General features: G+C 40.1%; 1 protein-coding gene across 2 annotated transcripts in view; it reads left to right on the top strand.

Moving 5' to 3' along the window:
• The window catches only part of flrt1a (fibronectin leucine rich transmembrane protein 1a), a 71,728-nt gene that overhangs the window by 37,305 nt on the left and 14,943 nt on the right, over positions 1–19,480 (top strand). For both annotated transcript variants that reach the window (XM_050041436.1, XM_050041437.1), the window contains exon 2: positions 4,152–4,355. The gene's annotated coding sequence lies outside the window, so the exon portion shown is untranslated. The remainder of the gene's footprint in view (positions 1–4,151; positions 4,356–19,480) is intronic.

Raw genomic sequence — 19,480 nt, 5'->3', positions numbered from 1 at the left:
TTAGTTAATAGCCTTCTGGGACCCTGCATCCACATATAACAACATTACATTTTGGGTTTGCCACACCTTATACTTAATTTTACTTAACTTAGACCTGTTGTCCTCATTTGTGGACATTTTTGTGTGCCATCAAGTGGTAGCAAAGGCACAATACACTAATCCATGTGGGAATGAGATGGCAGCCATCTCTGCCAAGTCAAATTTTATGGTTAAGACGTTGTTTATTTACACTTACCTAATGTTTGTGGTTTCATATGGCATACAAATTTGACAAATTTTAGCAAAAGTAAGAAGCTAAGATGCTGTTACTTAGGACGCACTTGTTTAAGGACATTGGGACTTTATTATCGTCTCCTTTTAAGCCATCAGGTCTTTGTTATTGTATTATCGTGTCATTTCACACAGGCCATTTGGGTGTTACAGACTGTTCCTACTGACAATAAGGACATTCCTGGCTCGAAATATAAAGCAAGGAAAATTCATATAATTGAATAAGTCTCGAGGCTCTTAGATTTGTTGCATTATTTTCAATTTTGCTTTGGCACAGTCATGTTTAGGACTCGTGACTATGAAAAATAAACCCATTGTCCCCTTATGTTTTCCCCAAACTACTTACTGTTCAAAGACAATGCTTAGTGTTTAATACTTATTAGATCCTACTAATCCCAAATAGCTACGAGTAATTGAAAATGCATGCAAACAAAAGCTTGGGTCTCAAGTGGATAGAGACCAAAACCGTTTTTATGTACCAGGCTGCAAACATGGTTATTTCTGCTATAAGTTGGGCATTTTAACATGGGGGGTCTCTGGGGATTGACTCGCTTCTGGAGCCAGCCCCAAGTGGCCATTTAAGGAACTGCAGCTTTTGGCACTTTCATGTAGGTTTCAGTTTTCAGCCACGGAGGTTGCTGCTTGGTATTACTCCTGTGTGCCACTTTGATTGGACTCAGTATACTGCACTGACACCTGGCATAGAGGATTGTTTAATCACAACCCAGCCGCATAACTGATGTGGAATTAAATTATAGGCGAGGCGCACTGTCTGCCCAGCACGTAGATATCTGGCAGCCGTTATACAGTTGTTTCAGTTCCAGTTTAGTGGCAAGATTACATTTCTGACTCCAAGTACAGATTCTCATCCACATCTTGTTAAGTATTTATCTACATCGGGAGTTTTCAAACTGTGAGGCGCGTCTCCCCAGGGGGGAGTGTGAGAGACATGAGGAGAAGATGCTGAGTGAGGTGAAAGGGACAGATGTAGCTGTAGGTGTTCTAAAAACAGTGGGAAGTTAGTTATTTTTGGCCTACTGGTTTGGTCCAATCACCAACACAATCAACAGTTGAAGCAGCAGCAGTGGTTGTGACAAACAGTCAGAGGAGGCAATTACTAAACTTCAAAACTGTTAGCACCCGGCTGTCGCAATTAGCATCAGAAATTGCACTTGTTCTCTGAGCTGTAACTCAGTCACATTTGAACACACACTACACACATTTCTAGATTCAGTGTGACTTTCACTTATGGAAAATATCATTATCTGCACTAGGGATGTCAGTTTCGGTCAATATTGTTTTTGATAGCTCAGCACCCTCTAACCAGTAACCAACAGGTTCATTTTTAAGGAAAAAAAACAACCCAAAACCCCAAAATGACATGAATAGTCCTACAAGAGACCTTTTCTTTCAGTCCGGTGCTCCATTGACTCAGAGAGCTTTAGCGCTGCATTTCAAAGTGCTACCCAGTTAGAGGTGGTGAAATTTTAATGTTTTGTGATGTAAAGCTAGCAGCTAGCTGCGTAAACACAGCGCCCACTGCCCACCCTCCAGTCTCCACTGGTTAGCTAACATTAGCCATGGCCGCTCTACACTCTGCACTCCCCAGGTCGGGTTGGAGCTGAGTTAGCTAGCGGCTCTGCTCACTTAAGATGGTCACTATGCTGTGGAAACAAGGTGGCCACCCTCTGGTCTACCTTCAGGTCACTCCAGTGAGTAAGCAGCTTCATTTTGAGCTGCAAAACCCCTTCAGCATTGTTAACTGGTGTTAGCACCACCAGTGGTGCTGACACTGCTAACAGTGCTAACATAACTAAAGTGATGCTGAAGGGGGGGTTTGCAGCTGAGCTGCTTACTCACTGGGCTACCTGGGGGGAAGCTGGAGGCTGGCCACCAATGTTTCAACAGCAACACTGTTGGTCAGGATGGCGTCCGCTGAATGAGCGGCGCCGCTACCTACCTCCCACCTGACCCGGCTGGTGTGCAGTGCAGAGCAGCCAAGACTGACCATTGGAGACCATGTGGGCACTATGTTCTTGCATGTTTATGCTACTAACTGGCTGTCTGTCTCCCACCAGACCTGGGTGGTGCACAGTGCAGTTAAGTGAAGAGTAGCAGAATTATCCGATAGACAGACATGCGTAGCCGGTCAGAATTATTCTCAGCGGTTAACCGATCAAACATTCCTAATCTCCATTCATCATAAATAATTTGCATAGAAATCCGAGGTAAAAAGATGCTTCTTGTAACTTCAGAACTTACCTGAGACTCATCATGTTTTTCAGTTTTCTTCAGTATCAAAGTTATGCAGTGATAATTGTCTGTTCCTCCATGGGAACATTGCAAACAGGAACTGGTGATAGCTGATTCTGCATACTTTTAGTGGTGCCAAATTCGGTGGAGATGCATGCCAAAATGTTGGTATTACACGTTTCTGCAAACCACAGATACGTGATATTTGTACTGTGTTATGTAGCTGATACATTCTTCATGTTTCAACAATGCTGTGATTAATGTGTGGTTAGGTTTAGGTATGGCACTATCTCTGCTAGAAAAACAGGAACGAGTCACTCTGAAGCACCCAAGTTTGGTGCCTAAGAAGCCACTGGAAACAAAGCAATGACCCACGAAATTACAGTTAGTTTTGTTGTTTGTTGGTCTCAAACAGGTGTGGTCCGCAGACCGCTGCAGTCTTACCTAGGTGCCACCCCATCCACCATCCCCTAAACCTCCAAAGTCAGCTCATGTACTATGTCATTTTAGTAATGCTGATATAAGTATGCGTGCACATGTAACTGTGTAATGCAGAGTTAGGGGGGCCCCAGACTTTGAAAACTAGATCTACATGAATAGCTTATGCAGATACCTTGTTGAAATGATCCTACAGGTGTCCTTGTAAGTTTGTTTGTTCTGACAAAAAGATTTTTACAGACCTCACTGGTGGCAGCATGTTCAAGAATTTCACTTTTAGATGTTTGATCAGATGAGATTTGGTTTCACGACAAAAGGAGTAAGTTGAACTGACTCGAAGGAAGATGGCGTGCTGTCTCATGTCACAAAGCAGTCAATGCTTGCTGTGAGAAAGAGACCCGATCAGCATCGATGTGAAGGGAAGACAGTGAGATCAGGGCGGAGGGGGCTGCTGGCAGAGTTTCAAGGCCTCGTCTGGGAAAACGAGAGAGATGGTTGGTGGTGGTTGGTAGTCGAGAGCCTCAGATGTCATTAGCCATTTTCTTTTCCATGTATGTGACAAAATCCTCAAAGCGGAGGTGTGAGGGAGCTCAAGGAGAGATGAGGACTGTAGTTTTGTGAGGTTGCTTTGGTGGATGTTTCACGTCAACATATTTTAGTGAGATTTATATCATTCTTTTAACACTCTAATGCTCTTTTTAGTTTATTTAACAACCTTATGACTATCAAGGCGATGCAATCATCAGCTTAGCGTAAAAGAGCACAGCATTAAATTTGATGGAAAAATCAAAGGAAAAGAAATGGGTTTTTAAAGTTTGCTGACTTTATACTTTTATAATTGGCATTAAAACCACTTAAACAGCAAATTCAGTCACTTCTTTTCTTTTTTTAGAGGGTTTATGATTAAATTGAGTCACCGTTATTGCAAATGCACGTCTGATTTATTTGAAATAAATGTAATGAATGTTTAGTAAATGAAGAATAAATCATTTAATCCTCCAACCAAGAGTAGATTAAGAAAAGTAATAAAGACAGAAACGGACAAACAGCAGAAACACACATGACAGTCGTGCAGAGAGATCTGTAATGCCATTACAGTTTCATCAGAAAGTGTAACATCTTGACATTGATTGGCGTTGATGGTCAGCTGTGTTCCCTTGTGATTTCTCTGTCACTCTGTTTCTCCACAGAGAGCCAACATCAAAGCTGAACATAAAACACAGGAGGAAGAGTTGTTTTGGAAGAAAGAGCGAACACACCCCTACGAGTTTATGGACTACGTGTCGACAAAAGCCAGAGAAGAAACAGTTTGCAGGCTTTGAAGGAGTCGTGTTGGGAAGAATAGTGCAAATGGTGCTGCAGCACCTCCTTCCCTGGCAGCCCCACTTCAAAAAGTAAGCATTGGTTCACTTATTCTTGATTTTGTCAATGCATTTAAGATATCTGAGCAGTTTCAACCTTTTAATATGTGATCAAACTATAGCAAGGTATTTTCTTTTGTATTTAAATGTATGACTAACTGATGCTCACTTGTATTATCTCTTTATGCTATTTTAAGCTTATAGCCTTACAGCGCTCCTTTTCTCAGAAAAATGGATGTCTGTGGACCTTTGAAAAACCCAGACAGTTGATTTATGACACATAATGTTTACCATACACTAGATGACTTTGAAAAGACTTAAAAGACTAAAATCTGGTACCCTCTCACATCTAAAAACAAGGTGAGTTTTTAGTCACACGCTACAAGATTTTGCAATGAAAAATTATGTCGTGCTGGTGGAAAATATTATGCCAAACTCCCTTTAAGAAATATGACATATTAACAATTCTTTACATAATAATAATAATAATAATGCTAATAATAATCTTTATTTATATGGCACCTTTCAAAACACAGTTACAAAGTGGCGTAAAATAAAACTAAACACATTTGAAACACAAGGAGAATATAACAAATAACACGTCATAAAATGTCACCAAAGTAAAAGATAAAATAAGGAAGGCCAAAACTAAAATCAAGATGATAAATGGGAAATAAAATCAATAAGATAGCAATAAAATAGACAGACAGCTCAAATAAACTCAGGATATGCTTTCTGATAGATGTACGATTTTAGGAGAGACTTAAACGAAGCCAGTGACTCAGACAGCCTGATATCCTCAGGCAGGTCATTCCAGAGCTTCGGGGCCCTGATTGCTTCAAAAGATAGTTTCAAAAACTAAGATTTCTCTCTTAAATAAGAGCTGATTGGTGGATCAGACTAAATTAAACACAGACTCTTCTTCTCACCACAACTACACCAGTTTCTCCTCCTTTTCCTCAGAACAAGAGAAATGAGACTTGTTCACTAATTGCGCCTCCCCTGGAGTCCTCTCCATGTTTACTGTCTACCCAGCTTACTGCCGGAGAGAGCACAGCTATTGATTGTTGACAATGTTCAAGCCACTGAACTTCACCATTTGCATGAGCCAAGATTACAAATAATAATATTGAATATGTTCGATTTTATCGGAATGCCAGGACGAGAAAAAGATTGGATTTAGGGGCGTCTACTGGCAGAAATGGTTCATAATATTCACAGCTATGTTTTCATTAGTTTATAATCACCTGAAAATAAGAATCGTGTGTTTTTGTTTCATAAGAATGAGCCGTTTATATCTACATACGGAGCGGTTCCTTTACCATGGAGGGTGCCATGTTCTGCTACAGTAGCCCAGAACGGACAAACCAAACACTTAAACCAAGCGATTGGGTTCATGGGAGCGAGTCACAACTCTCATGATTATATTCTGACATTGGAAATTTGTCTGTGACAGTGGAATCTCTTGACAAAGTCATTTGGTGTAAGGCTGGCATAACAGTGTTCTGAAGATATTTCCCAAGTCTCCTAAGACTCTTATGTCCAACTGGATGAAAAATAGTCTGTCTTCTGCGCGCTTTCCTAAGTTGTGTTTCTTTTCCTCCAATCCAAACAAAGATCCATCCATCCATCCATTTTCGTAACCGCTTATCCTCTTGAGGGTCCCGGGGGGCTGGAGTCTGTCCCAGCTGACACTGGGTGAGAGGCAGGGTACACCCTGGACAGGTCACCAGACTATCACAGGGCTGACACATAGAGACAGACAACCATTCACACTCACGGCCAATTTAGAGTCTCCAGTTAACCTGCATGTCTTTGGACTGTGGGAGGAAGCTGGAGTACCCAGAGAAAACCCACGCAGATACGGGGGGAACATGCAAACTCTTCACAGAAGGGCTCCCTCCTGGGATTGAACGAGGAACCCTCTTGAGGCGACAGTGCTAACCACTACATCACCGTGCCGCCCCCAAACAAAGATGGTAACTGAAAATGACATACAGTATATCTCTTCGTTCATTTTTGGACAAGAACTCCAATTTTTATGAACAGTTATACTGGAATATTCCACCTCTTGCCCCCAAGCTAAACAAGCTCTGGTCGGATAAGTGCTTTTCTAGTATATAAGTATATAACCAGTATAACACCAGATCCATGCACTGCCATCTGGGCGTAACCCTACACCTCCTAGCTCTGTCTCACTTACAACTAAAGACAAAACAAAATGGCATGGTTGTTGCAAAATAAATATTTTAACTCTTTGGAAACCTGAGGCTGTGCCTTCTTTGAAGACCTGGCCAGCAGAAATTGCCAACTTGTTTTTTTTTTTTCCTAACAGTAACTTTATTGATTTTCAACAACAATAAACAAAGACATACACACATACACATATACACAAACAAGCAAAAGAAAAGAACACCAGAACAAAATCTTGGTACAACCACAGAGTATTTAACACACACACGTAATCCACCCCCGACCCCAAAAGTATGAATTTCAAGATAAATGAATAAATAAGATAGAATGAATAAAAAAGAATTAAATGAATAAATGAGAGAGGAGAGTAAATAAATAAATGAAAATAGGAGGGAGAAGAACATTATAAATTACAGGTTGAGGATCATGCAATACAACACACTTCAGTTTAAGTACAGGTTATATTAATGTACAAATTTTGACAACAATTAACAAGAAAAAAAAGAAAACTTTCCATTCTGTGGTTGGTGCCGACTGCTCTGCCTAACGCACTACTTTGTATCCTATAAGAGCATGTTTGTAGCTCTGTTGCTTGGTTACAAAACAGCAAATCCTAAAAAAAAAAAAATTACCAATATATTGACAGTTCTTTCCAATGTTTTAGATTTTCGTAAAAAATAATTTGTTAATATTTTTGCTTGTGTTTTACAAGAGGAGCGAGGACACGTGGATTTTGTACAGCAAATGTAATTTCATTCAGATGATTAGAGGAGATTCTAGGATTCTGTAAATACCTTCAGACTTTGAGTGTTGTTTCAAGATCATCTTAGTTTTTCAAAGACGGGCGAGTAATTATTTTTCAGAGAAACGGAAGCTTAGCGCTGCTTCTCAAATGAATGAACTTGACTATTTTAACCCTATCTAACCTTTGAAATGGGATCAAAATTTCAATTAGCCTACAACAGAATCACTTTTATAAAATGCACCAAATGCAATACAGTTACTGAAACTGTCTCTGTATATTTTTATATAAAAAAAGACTCTCATTCACCTGGAAAAGCTGAAAGTTACAGGACCTTAAAACTGTAGCAAACAGAAACCAAGCTTGGGGAGCACCTTGACTGTACCACCTTCTCAAATGGTGGCAGTAATTACATAAGAGATAAATGAAGCCATTAAACAAACTAACACTTATCAACAGTTAACAGTGGGCAATAAAGCTCGATTATCCCCCTCATTTTCTCCTTTTGGGCAGGAGGCCAAAGTAAGCAATCAGTAAAGGTTGCACTAAAAGCCAGCACCCATTAATGAAAGATACTAACTCCATGACTGCCTCAATTTGTTTTTCGGTTCCAAAGCCAACAGATTTCCGTCCAGAGGGCAAGATTTTGTACTGGTTTCCAAATATAAGCTGAGATTCTGAGAGGAAGGTGACATTACATTTAATAATAATAATTTCCACAGCTTCTCAGTCAGCAAAAATATTATCTGTTCAGTGTTTTGAAGCCAGTCTGACCAGATTTCAGGGGTGAAAGTGAGATCATGTGGAGTCATGAGAGAGTGAAGAGTTCTGGACGACTGTGTGAAGCGTCCTGGGATTCAAAGCAACTTTTGCTTGAGATCTGAACACTCCCACAGCTGATGTTTCATGCAGGAGAATCCCACACACACACACGCACTAAGAACTCAAAGTCAAGGATCTTTTCTGAGCCCCGGAGGCGGCCTGTATCTATTTATCCACTGAGATTTCTCATATGGTGAAAGACAAACGTATGCAGCTCTGAACACACAAATAAAAGCCTGCATAAATGCACTAGTGCTTTAAAACCACAGCTACAAGTACATCTCACAAGGAAACATTTCTTCATGTTTAATTTAAGTACATTTATTCAACGGCTCCATAATTATTTGTTGCAAAGCTGCGTTGCTGCGGACGAACAAGATTTCATTAGATAAAAGTAGATTTTACAACCAGAATAAATGCTGGCATTGTACGTTTCTGCAAACCACAGATACATGACATTTGTATGTTATTATGTAGCCCGTACATTTCTTCATGTTTCAACAACACTGTGGTTAACGTGATGTTAGGTTTAGGAACCAAAACCACTCGGTTGTGGTTGGGATGAGATCATGTATGGTGCAAAATACCCACTTTGGGTGGCATGGTCTTTGCTGGAAACACAGCAATGTCTCAATAAAAACACAGCCTCTTTTCATAGCACTATCCCCGCAGAAATCGCAGGGATGGCTCAGTAAAAACAACAGCTTTAGTGGCACTATCCCGGCATGAAACACAGCAATAGATTCATGAAAAACAACCACTTTTCACAGCACTATCTTTGTAGAACATGCAGTGATAGCTTGGTAAAAAAAACCTGCCACTATGCTCGGTGGAAACACAAAAAAACACCCAAGTTTGCAGGCTACAAAGCCGCTTGAAACGCAGTGATTACTCACTTAAATACAACTGCTTTTTATGGCACTATCCCTGTCGATAATGCTATAAAACACCCAGTTGCTGGCCAAAGAGCTGCCGGAAACGAAGTGATGGCTCAGAACAAAAACATGTACTTTTTGTGACACTAGCAAAAAAGGCAGCAATGGCTTGGTACTATCCTCAGTGGAAACACAGCAATGTGTCTGTGAAAAACAACCACTTTTCGCGGCACTATCTTTGCAGAACATGCAGTGATAGCTTGATAAAACAAAAAAATGCTGCTTTTTGTGGCACTATCCCCGTTGATAATGCTAAAAACACCCACAGCTGTTGGCTACAAAGCTGCTGGAAACGCAGTGATGACTCTCTAAAATAGAACCACTTTTCATGGCACTATCCTGGCAGAAACTGCAGTGATGATTTGGTAAAAAGTAATTGCTTTTTGTGGCACTATCCCCGTTAATAATGCTAAAGAACACCCACAGTTGTTGGCTGAAGATCCGCTGGAAACACAGCGATGGCTCAGAACAAAAACAACCACTTTTTTGACACGATCCTGTTGGCTTAAACGCCTGTGGAAATGCAGTAACGCCTTGCTAAAAAACAATTGGTTTGTTGATTGTTGGTCTCATACAGTGGTCTGCAGCTTGACTTGATGTCTTGCCTAGGTATCCCCACTACATCACGTTATAAATGTTGATATGATGCATATATGGTATTTGAAACATACAAATGTAACGTATCTGTGGTTTGCTGATACGTAGGCTACAATGTGAATGTTTTTTTCTGGTGACTGGGCTGAGATTTGAACAGGATGGTATTTGTTATTTCAATCAGTCAAAAGACAATGAGTATTTTCTTTAGATTTCTGTTGGAACAATATAAAGGTTAAACTGTTTAAAATGGGATTAAGCAAATGTTGCATGAAGAGAGTGTTATACGGAGGAGGGAAAGAGAGAGACGCTGCTACAGATTGAATGCTATGGAACAGAATATGCAGAAAAAGAACAAAATCGCAAATGGAAAGACGGAAACATTAAATTTAATCAATACAGATGATTTTTTTCATTTGTGAATGCAACACGAACAGGTGACAGGCCAGACAAAAGTGAAAGGAAGACGTGATTGTAAAGGAAGGTGTGATGATGAAGCAGAAGAAAACTGGGTCTCAGTCTGCTGCCTCATCGTCCCACAAGCCGCGTATACTGGAGGGGAGGAATTATGGCAGGGAGAGCGAGCAGAAAAACCTGTTTCTTCTAACTATAAAAAAAAAAAAACAGAACTGCTTTTGTTCAATCGATGCAGACTGAAATTGAGTCGTCCAGGCAGTGTGTACGAAGACGTGCACAAACATGTTTTGATTTTGGGAAGTACAGTGTGGGATTTGATGTGTAAATTGTGATGTGGAGGGTGCAGATGAGAATGTGAGGATCCAAGTAGCCGACAGGGAGGTGAGTAATACAGTAGATTGGGAGCAGCAGGCTGAGATCACGGCACCACAACATGTGATGGAAACTGGCCTATGATCTGCTTGTACTTTCTATTTTGGTGAATTTGGATTGAAATGTTCTTGTGGCCAAGGACAAGTTGAATTGAATTGTTTCCATGAATAGTCACAAAGTCAAAAACTATATTAGGCTGGAAGAATATGCACAGTATAACTGAGAAGTTAAGCCAAAATCATACTTGACACAATTTGCAGTGGAAATGGTCTTGCTACATCTGTGTCACTGAAAAGCAACAGATTACTGAGCCTTTTTTTAACTTACCTGCATCAGACACTTAGAGGAGGAATCACAGGCAGCCAATCACAGTTCCTTATAGGGATGCACGATATTGGATTTTTTGCCGATATCCGATATACCGATATAGGACAACTCATTTTTCCAATGACCAATACCGATATCGATATATCCCCTTTTTTCCCCACCTACTTTTAGTGACCATAAAGTCTCTCCTGTCGTAGAGTTAACATCATATTACACATGCATGCTCTTATCATGACGGCCCACCAGCGGATACAGACATGAAATACAATACTTTTCAATGTATGTTATATTCATTCATTGTGCAAAATAAGAAAAAGCATGTTGGCTGATTCATTTTAAAGCCAATATCAGCTGATACTGATGATGTACATTATCATGCATCCCTAGTTCCTTCAGTCTAGCGAGTTGACAGTTCTTTGTGATATCAGGCAAAGATCAGTATTTAGAAGTTTTAAAAATCTAATAATGATATATAGGCCAATAGTACATGATTTTTTTTACATAAACACATGGTGGCATGGTGGTACAGTGGTCAGCATTGTCGCCTCAAGGGTTCCTAGTTCGAACCCAGGGTGGGGGAGCCCTTCTGTGCAGAGTTTGCATGTTCTCTCCGTGTCAGTGTGGGTTTTCTCCGAGTACTCCAGCTTCCTCCCACAGTCCAAAGACATGCAGGTTAACTGGTGACTCTAAATTGTCCGTAGGTGTGAATGTGAGTGTGAATGGTTGTCTGTCTCTATGTGTCAGCCCTGTGATAGTCTGGTGACCTGTCCAGGGTGTACCCTGTCTCTTGCCCAATGTCAGCTGGGATAGACTCCAGCTCCCCCGCGACCCCTAACAGGATTAGCGGTTATGGAAGACGAATGAATAAATGAACTTAACATAACTAGAAAAGTGCACACAGTAGAGTGCAGATCTCCACCAGGTCTGTCTGGGGGCATGTTGGTGGGGAGCAGGGAGTATGCATGACAGTAGTGGAATTAATCTCACTCAGTTGTCCCTTCTGGATCCCTTACAGCCATCAAAGATAACAAAAACGTGGATTTATACATCGGTCTTGTCAAATTTTTTTTAACATATTGGGTGTGGAATTAATCTGCAGATGCTCCGGATCAAAATGAGGCCAAACTTTTCTACGGATGTCAGTTTTTGAACCTCTACAAAGGTCAAAATGTGTCCTGCAGCAGACAGTAGGGCTTGTTGTTGGAAAATTGGCAATGCAGATGGTGAGATGGTGAATTGAGGCCAGATGACATATAATGTATAGATCCTCTTCGTCATAAACAATCAAACCAGCAGAGTTTTTTGCTAGTGAGCCATAACTATTCCAAAAGCACGTTTAAATTGTGAAAGATATAAGCCAACTCTCAAATATCAAATCTAATTCTGTCCAGCATCAGTGCTGTGTCATCATCACATTCCCCTCAGAGCGCAGAGGAGATGGCCTGACTGCATGCTGTTGACAGTCATGGTCATATGTGTGGGACACCGCAGCTGTTGAAATGCACACAAATAGCATTCAATAATCGCAGAACAGAGCGTCAACAGTGTGCAGTAATAAGTTCCAGTACTGTCCATATATCACCAAATACGACTCTAGTTATTGTGTGTAAAATGGCTGCAGTGACCACAACTGTGCTGTCACTGGAGACACAGCCACACACTCTGCATACTCCAGTCACCTTACGTACATCTTCACCACCTGCACATGCAGATTGTGTAAATTGTCTGGAAATAAAGCCAGTGACAGCTCTAGCCTCTCGCACAGTCATTACACTCCATATCCTCATTATGAGTCCTCATCAAAATGCAGGCTGAGTTCACCGTAACAATACTTAAATAAATAAATTGTGTTTACCCATTAAACTTACATTTTCAAATGATATCTCAGGGTCGGGTACACCACTGATTGTCCCGATCATTTTGGCAAGGTGTGAAGCAATCAGGCTGATTGCTATAAACATATAAATACTGCGGTGACACTCGGTTGTTGCCGTGATTCACTGTAAAGAACCATTTATCATCAGACACATTTGTATGCGTCTACAGTCAGATACTTTGCATTGACCATTTATGGTTGAATATGGGTGTGTAGAGGGTGGGATATGAGGCTGAGCCACGTGCGGACAACTCCAAGTTGATTTGGGATTTGTAAGAAGAACTTGCAGGCATACGCACAGTTTTATAAATCAGATTTTTTTTTTTTGTGTTGCCTTTTTGTTATCATGCTATCATGTACACTTTTAGCATGGATCATGCATGCTGGTTTATAAATGAGATCCCAGGACATTTACGGTTCAGCTTGCCAGTGCACTCTGAGCAACGACAAAGTAGGTAAAGGTGCCACCATGTCATTGGTCCAACGGCCCAAAATTCCGAAGCCCTGCTACTCCGCAAAAAGTCCCATTGAATTAAAACTCCATTTCTCCAAGAGCCTGTTATCCCCCCCAAAAAACGCCCATTTCTTCGAAGTTACATTTCTCCGAAAATACATACTCCCTGCTGTTGGTTTCAGTTTCCCAGCGGTGTTTGAGACACTGATCCCAGGTGTTTTTACTGACCCTTTGCAGCATTTCCAGTGACGTTTGAATCACTGATCCTGGGTGTTTTTACTGACCAATCACGGCATTTCTAGCAGTGTTTGAGCCACTGGTTCTGGGTGTTTTTAACTGATCCTTCGCAGCATTTCCAGCAACGTTTGAACAGTAGATTTGTTTTTACTCACTCTTTGTGGCATTTCCAGCGATGTTTGAACCACAGATCTTACTGACCCTTCACAGTAATTCCAGCAACATTTGAGCCACAGATCCTGGGCGTTTTTCCGAACTCTTCATGATGTTTCAAGCGAAATATGAACCACAGATCCCAGGTATTTTTATTGACCCTTCACAGCATTTCCAGCGACATTTGAACCACCAATCTTGGGTGTTTTTACTGACCCTTCATGTCATTTTTACTGACGTTTGAACCACCGATCCCAGGAGTTTTTACTGGCTCTTTGCGCAGTTTCTCAGCGACATTTCAACCCCCAGTCCTAGGTGTTTTTACTCACTTTTAGCGCTGTTTCCAGCAACCTTTGAACCACCTTTCCCGGGTGTTTTTGCTGACCCTTAACAACGCTCCAACTGACGTTTGAACCACTGATCCCGAGTATTTTTACTGACTCTTAGGGCGTTTCCAGCGACGCTTGAAGCACCGATCCCAGGTGTTTTTACTGATCCATCACTGCATTTCCAGCAGTGTTTGAACCACCAGTCCTTGGTGTTTTTGCCAACCTTTTTGGCGTTTCTCAGTGGTGTTTCTCAGAAGCATTTGAGCCTCCGATCCTGCATGTTAATCAGTCCCTCACAGTGTTTCCCAGCGGGGTTTGAGCTACTGAACCCAGGTGTTTTTCACCAACCCATCCCTGATTTTACAGGAACTTTTGTGCCATCAAATGTGGGTGTTCTAAGCTAAAATATGATCCTTTCCTAATCATAATGAAGTGTTTTTTGTTCCAAAACCAAACTACACATTCACCACAGTGTTGTTGAAAAATGGAACGTATTTACAGAGATATACAAGTCGAAATTTTTTTGTGGTGATCAGGGTGTCTAAGTGCAGGGAGAGTAAATTTTTGGAATAACAGGGCTTAAAAGCAAGGAGCATTGTTTTTAGGATAACAGACTTTTGGAAAAATGAGCTTCCAGTCCAATGGGACATTCCTTGGGCTAGTAAAGCTAATATGGGCCAATGTATCGGTCTACCTCTATATACAAACAATAAATCAAGCTTTAATATAAAAACCTCTGTATGAAATGCCATATACAATTACATTTTCATTTTCCTAGGGAAAAAAACAAACAAAAAACAAATTTCTTCAGTGGTCATTGTGATTACAACAACCACTCTGTGACAGCTGCCTGCCAGAAACCGAAGTCAAGACATAAATGCAAACAAAATAACACTGTCTGGCTCTTCTGATAGAAAAAGTGCATAGAATGTTAACTTTCCTTTTAATGTGAACATGTCCATCATTTTCATGCAGACACAGAAAACAAAAACACAGACCTGATGTGAAAAAGCACAATTTGAGTTCCTGGCGGGGAAAATGATTGTTAACTTTATTCTTGAATAAATAAGTAAAAGGGCGACTGCATCTTCTCATTGAACACTGATAAATAAAAGACAGCCAGAAATTCAAGAATATAAAATACATGAATAAATTACGTTAAAAACAAAAAAAGATGAAAGACGAGTTTTGTGCTTGATCTTTAAAAGGTGCTTCAACTAGCAGCTGCTACATGACAGAGATGATTAGCAGCATCAAGTGATCAGTTTACACTCAAATACACAGTTATATCATTTTAGCAGTGGTGAGGTGGTTTGGAGGCGTTTTCAGTAGCTCTTGGACCTCCAGTATGGCTGGCAGGCATAACCTGATAGCCCTGTAAAGGTGCAGAAACAGAGAAGGTTTCATTGATGTTATCTTTTTTGTTTTTTTGTTTTTGTTTTTTTTTGTCAGATGTGGGTTAATTTTCACCCTGAGAGCACAGCCTTGTCATGTGACTCGGCTGCCACAGCCTCCCACAGCCTTGTATTTATATTGCCACTTGTCAGGGTTGAATTCAAATTGAACCAATTAAGCTAACAGACCTCCCTCTCTCCTTTTCTCACAAATAAAAAAATCCAATCAGACTCCTAGTTGAAGCGTGACAACCACAGCCTGACTCCTTGACTTTAAGGCGGAAGATAAATTTGCCTTTATAAGTCCCATTTATAATGATCAAGTACGTTTCCTCAAAACGGAGAAGCCGGACTCTTCACCAGAATAAACTGTTTCCTCTATTTTATGCAGCACCAACATTACTGGAAAAACCAGCAACATTAAAAGCAGGGCAAATGATACGAGGAGCCGGCGAGGCATTGATCAAAGACTGTGTTATGACCACTGACACAGACTGACACATCTAAAGTTTATTTACCAGCTGGTCTGCCAAGTTCGTGCTATTGAACTGTACCATCCACCAGTGTGGCAGAGCAGCAAATCTCCCATTAAATATCAAAACCTTTGCATTGCTTCATAGGTGAACTCAAAAAGCATGTAGGTCATTTAAAAAAATCTAATTAGCAAACAAAAGCAGGGAAATAACAACTGGAGAACATTACAGTAGTTTGATAATCAGAAAGGCAATTTGAAGGTTGAAGTTCAGCTTCTGTTTTTAAATAAAGCATTTTGTAAAATATAAAAGTGTAAATTTGCACAGTAAAACACAATATTAAAATACTGAAATTAGAATAGAATAAAACAATTAGGCAATAAAAGTTGCACCAAAGGAAGAAATAAAAAAGAGTTTTTTAGATATTTTTTATATTACCATGCTGATGTCATGTTTACCATGTGCACCATCTTAGGTCAGTGTGTTAGCATGCTAACATTTGCTAATTAGCATTAAACACAAAGTACAGCAGAGGCTAATTGGAATTCTATTAGTTTTTGGTCACTGATTAACATATTGGACCTGGCAATTTAATTTAATTATTGAGATAATTAAGTCTGGTGCAAAGTGGTGGACTAACCACCCGACGATCAACATTGCCATCCATAGAGCTAAGTGTGGGTGATACATACCTTGTGTCGTTAGAAATGTGTCCACCTATAGGGATTTGTCAATACCGTCTCTAACGTGGGAGCTATTTGGGGCAGGCCATGTATGTATAAAAAGAACTGGATACAGCGATCAAGGTGAGACCCTGTGCAGAAAGCCATCAAAAAAGAAGCCAAAAAATTTAAACTGCCGTGTATAAAACTGCCTGCATGACTGGTGCTGCTTCTGCACTGTATGGCCCATAGAGCAGCCAAACTAGCTACTGCTGCTTAGCCCGCTAATTTGGATGGGGATAACATGGTTAAATCATGCCACTCTTATAGACTTTCCAAATGCCATCTGACTGAATGGATCAAATTCTGATATTGATATGAGGTTGTGACACTCAAAAAATTGTATCCACTGATTTACAGCCATGTAAGTCTATGGGAAAAAAATCTTTTCGGGCAACATGGCATCATGTGATGGATGTAATTACGCCGTTTACCTCACATGATAACTTATGACCCCCAGGAAGCCTGCCGGGCTTTCAAGTCAATTTTCCTAGTGGCCAGACTGTGGAATTACAACTTCCAGGTCAATCACTTGATGCCATGGAGCCCAAGAGAACTTCTTCTTGTGAGTTTATTGTGAAAGGGATGTCTGTAAATCAGTTGCTACATTTTTCTGAGCATCACAGTGTTTTATTCGGGCTGATAACATTTTGAAAGTCTATAAGAGCTGCACAGTTTAATAAGTTTGTCTCAACTCAAGTTAGCAGAGCGCTAAACTGGAAGTTTAAAAGTCTGTAGTGTGCTTTTCTCTATGGGCCCAGTGATGCAGAAGATGTTGGTTTTTAGATTTCACACCCGGGAATTCAAACTATTTTGGCTGCATGTGGCGCTGAGCAACTCTTTTAGGAAAATACGGGGCTCCACCTCTAACACTGTATCCAGTTCTCTTTATATATCCATGCAGTAATGTGATTTGGGCAGGCATTCAGGAGGAGAAGTGGTAAAGTGGTAAATATAGACACCTGTAACACTTGATTGTTCTCAGGAACCTTAGAGCTTCCATTTTAATATAATATTAGTTATACTGTGTTGAGTCTTTTGTTTTAAACTCAGGTTGTTTTTTTGTTTGTATGGAGGTTCCAAATAAAAGAAGAAAATAATCAAATGTGATGAAGTATCGTATGGCTATTTTAATTTCTTAATTTAAGTATCATGATATATGCAGTTACTGTGATATAAAATTACATATTCCTTGATAGAAGATATCAGCCACATGCCCACCCTGGAGCTATGACACTAGCATGGCTGTAAAACTAATACTTGGATTACTTTTAAAAAATGTGACAATTATTAAGGAAAACAATTTTGTAATAAAACTATTAAGGTTAGTTCAGTGACTGATTCTGTTATTACATTTTAACAATAACCCCCCTCACCCAAAACCCTGTCAGCATCATGTAAGATTTATCCCTATCTTTGCACACAATGCGGGAGCATATTGTTGCTAGGAGCTGCGGCCCTTTTGTTAATGCTGAAAGGATTTACCTGTAATCTGGCTGTCTGAAGGAAAAAACATCAGGCCAAGAGAATTCAGCAGCAGCTGCAGTGGAGAGGACAGGGAATTAGACTGGTGCCACGACGGAACATATTATAGCGCTGTAAAGATAAAACATGTTATATTGCTTTAGTGCTATATATCAAGTCACACCAAGGCCCTATGAGCCGCACACCCACCAGCAAACAAAAACCCCCAAGATGAAGGTTCATCCCCTGCTGTGAATTATGTGAAGCACTCCACTGCTGCGGCACTATCTCTATTACTCTGCTACAGCATTATTTTCAAAGCAATACTGAGTAAAGTACACAATATGAACTGTCAATTTGTCGGGCCAATATTGATTTGTATTGTTATTCTTTCATATCTCTATGGATATTGGATGCAAACATGAAGAGTCTCTCGTAATCGCACAGTTAAATATGTGCAATGGAAGAATGGCCTGGTTTTAGTCTTGGATCCAGATCCAATTTTACATGTGCAACATATAATTTATTAGAAACGGAATTTAATCTGTGGTTTGTTTGTACATGTAATTGAAGAATTTAATCTCTTGGTGGAGTTTTTTCTTTAATACTTAATCCATCTTAACACCACAGAAAATTCAGGTCTTTCCCACTTGAGTGGTAATATAGACTATATGACAAAAATAAGACAACTTATTTCATCCGGAAACACAAATCTTTATATGTGTCACATACCCTGGGTCTTTGTGTCAGCAGTTCAGATGAGAAACTGCTGAGTACAAATCCAATCACTCCTTCATGCCAGGAAATTGGTGCATAAACCAAGAAAAAAAACTGAGTTAGTACGGGGGCGAAGAAATCCATTACTTATTCAGCCTTTAACATGTTATTCAATCTGCCTCTATAGCATATTCACATGGCATGTTTTCAAAGAGGACGAGATGATAAGAGATTTAAAAAGGATTTTAATGCATTGGGCACATCAAATAATTCATGATTCTAATTTATTATGAGCCACAAACGCAGGGACTCATTTGGTTTGAATGTGATATGTGAGGCGATGAATACAGATGGCTTTATTCAAAACACTTGAACATCATTTGGGATGATGACAGTGGTGTCTGTTTATTTTACATAAAAGTGACAATGACGACGTTTATATGCAGAGAATATTGTGTTTTTTGGGCTTATTCAGAAAAAGGCAGTGTTCCTACTAAGTTGTTTACTTGGTTAATACAAATGAGTTTCACTAATATTCCTGTTTACATGCAGACTGGGAGTAGTGTGACTGAACATGTCGTTCATCATGTCAAAACCTGGAAAAACGGAACTGCGTGACTCAAATGTGTATTTTGCTTCTTTGCTTCAAAATAGGCTTTTTTCAAAGTTTTTCACGGGTGTCGGCCTTGTTGGACCGTACGAACACAGTCTCCCTCTTTCATTCCTTCAACCACGTTCTTTTAGGGACAGTCTTGTTATATTTGTGCATAGCCAAAATCCTGTTGATATCCAAGTTTTTCACAACCTTTAAAGGGAAATTTCGGTTTATTTCAACCTCTCTCCTATCGTCCTAAATTTGTTTCAAGTGACTAGTGACATAGAAATAATAGTTAGCATGTTAGCCGTTAGCCTAGATACAGCCGGGGCGCATAGTAGC

Source organism: Epinephelus moara, chromosome 3, assembly GCF_006386435.1.
Source record: "Epinephelus moara isolate mb chromosome 3, YSFRI_EMoa_1.0, whole genome shotgun sequence".
Taxonomy (NCBI): Eukaryota; Metazoa; Chordata; class Actinopteri; order Perciformes; family Serranidae; genus Epinephelus; species Epinephelus moara.
Note: the sequence above shows the minus strand (reverse complement) of the source record. Positions and strands in the feature narration are given on the sequence as shown.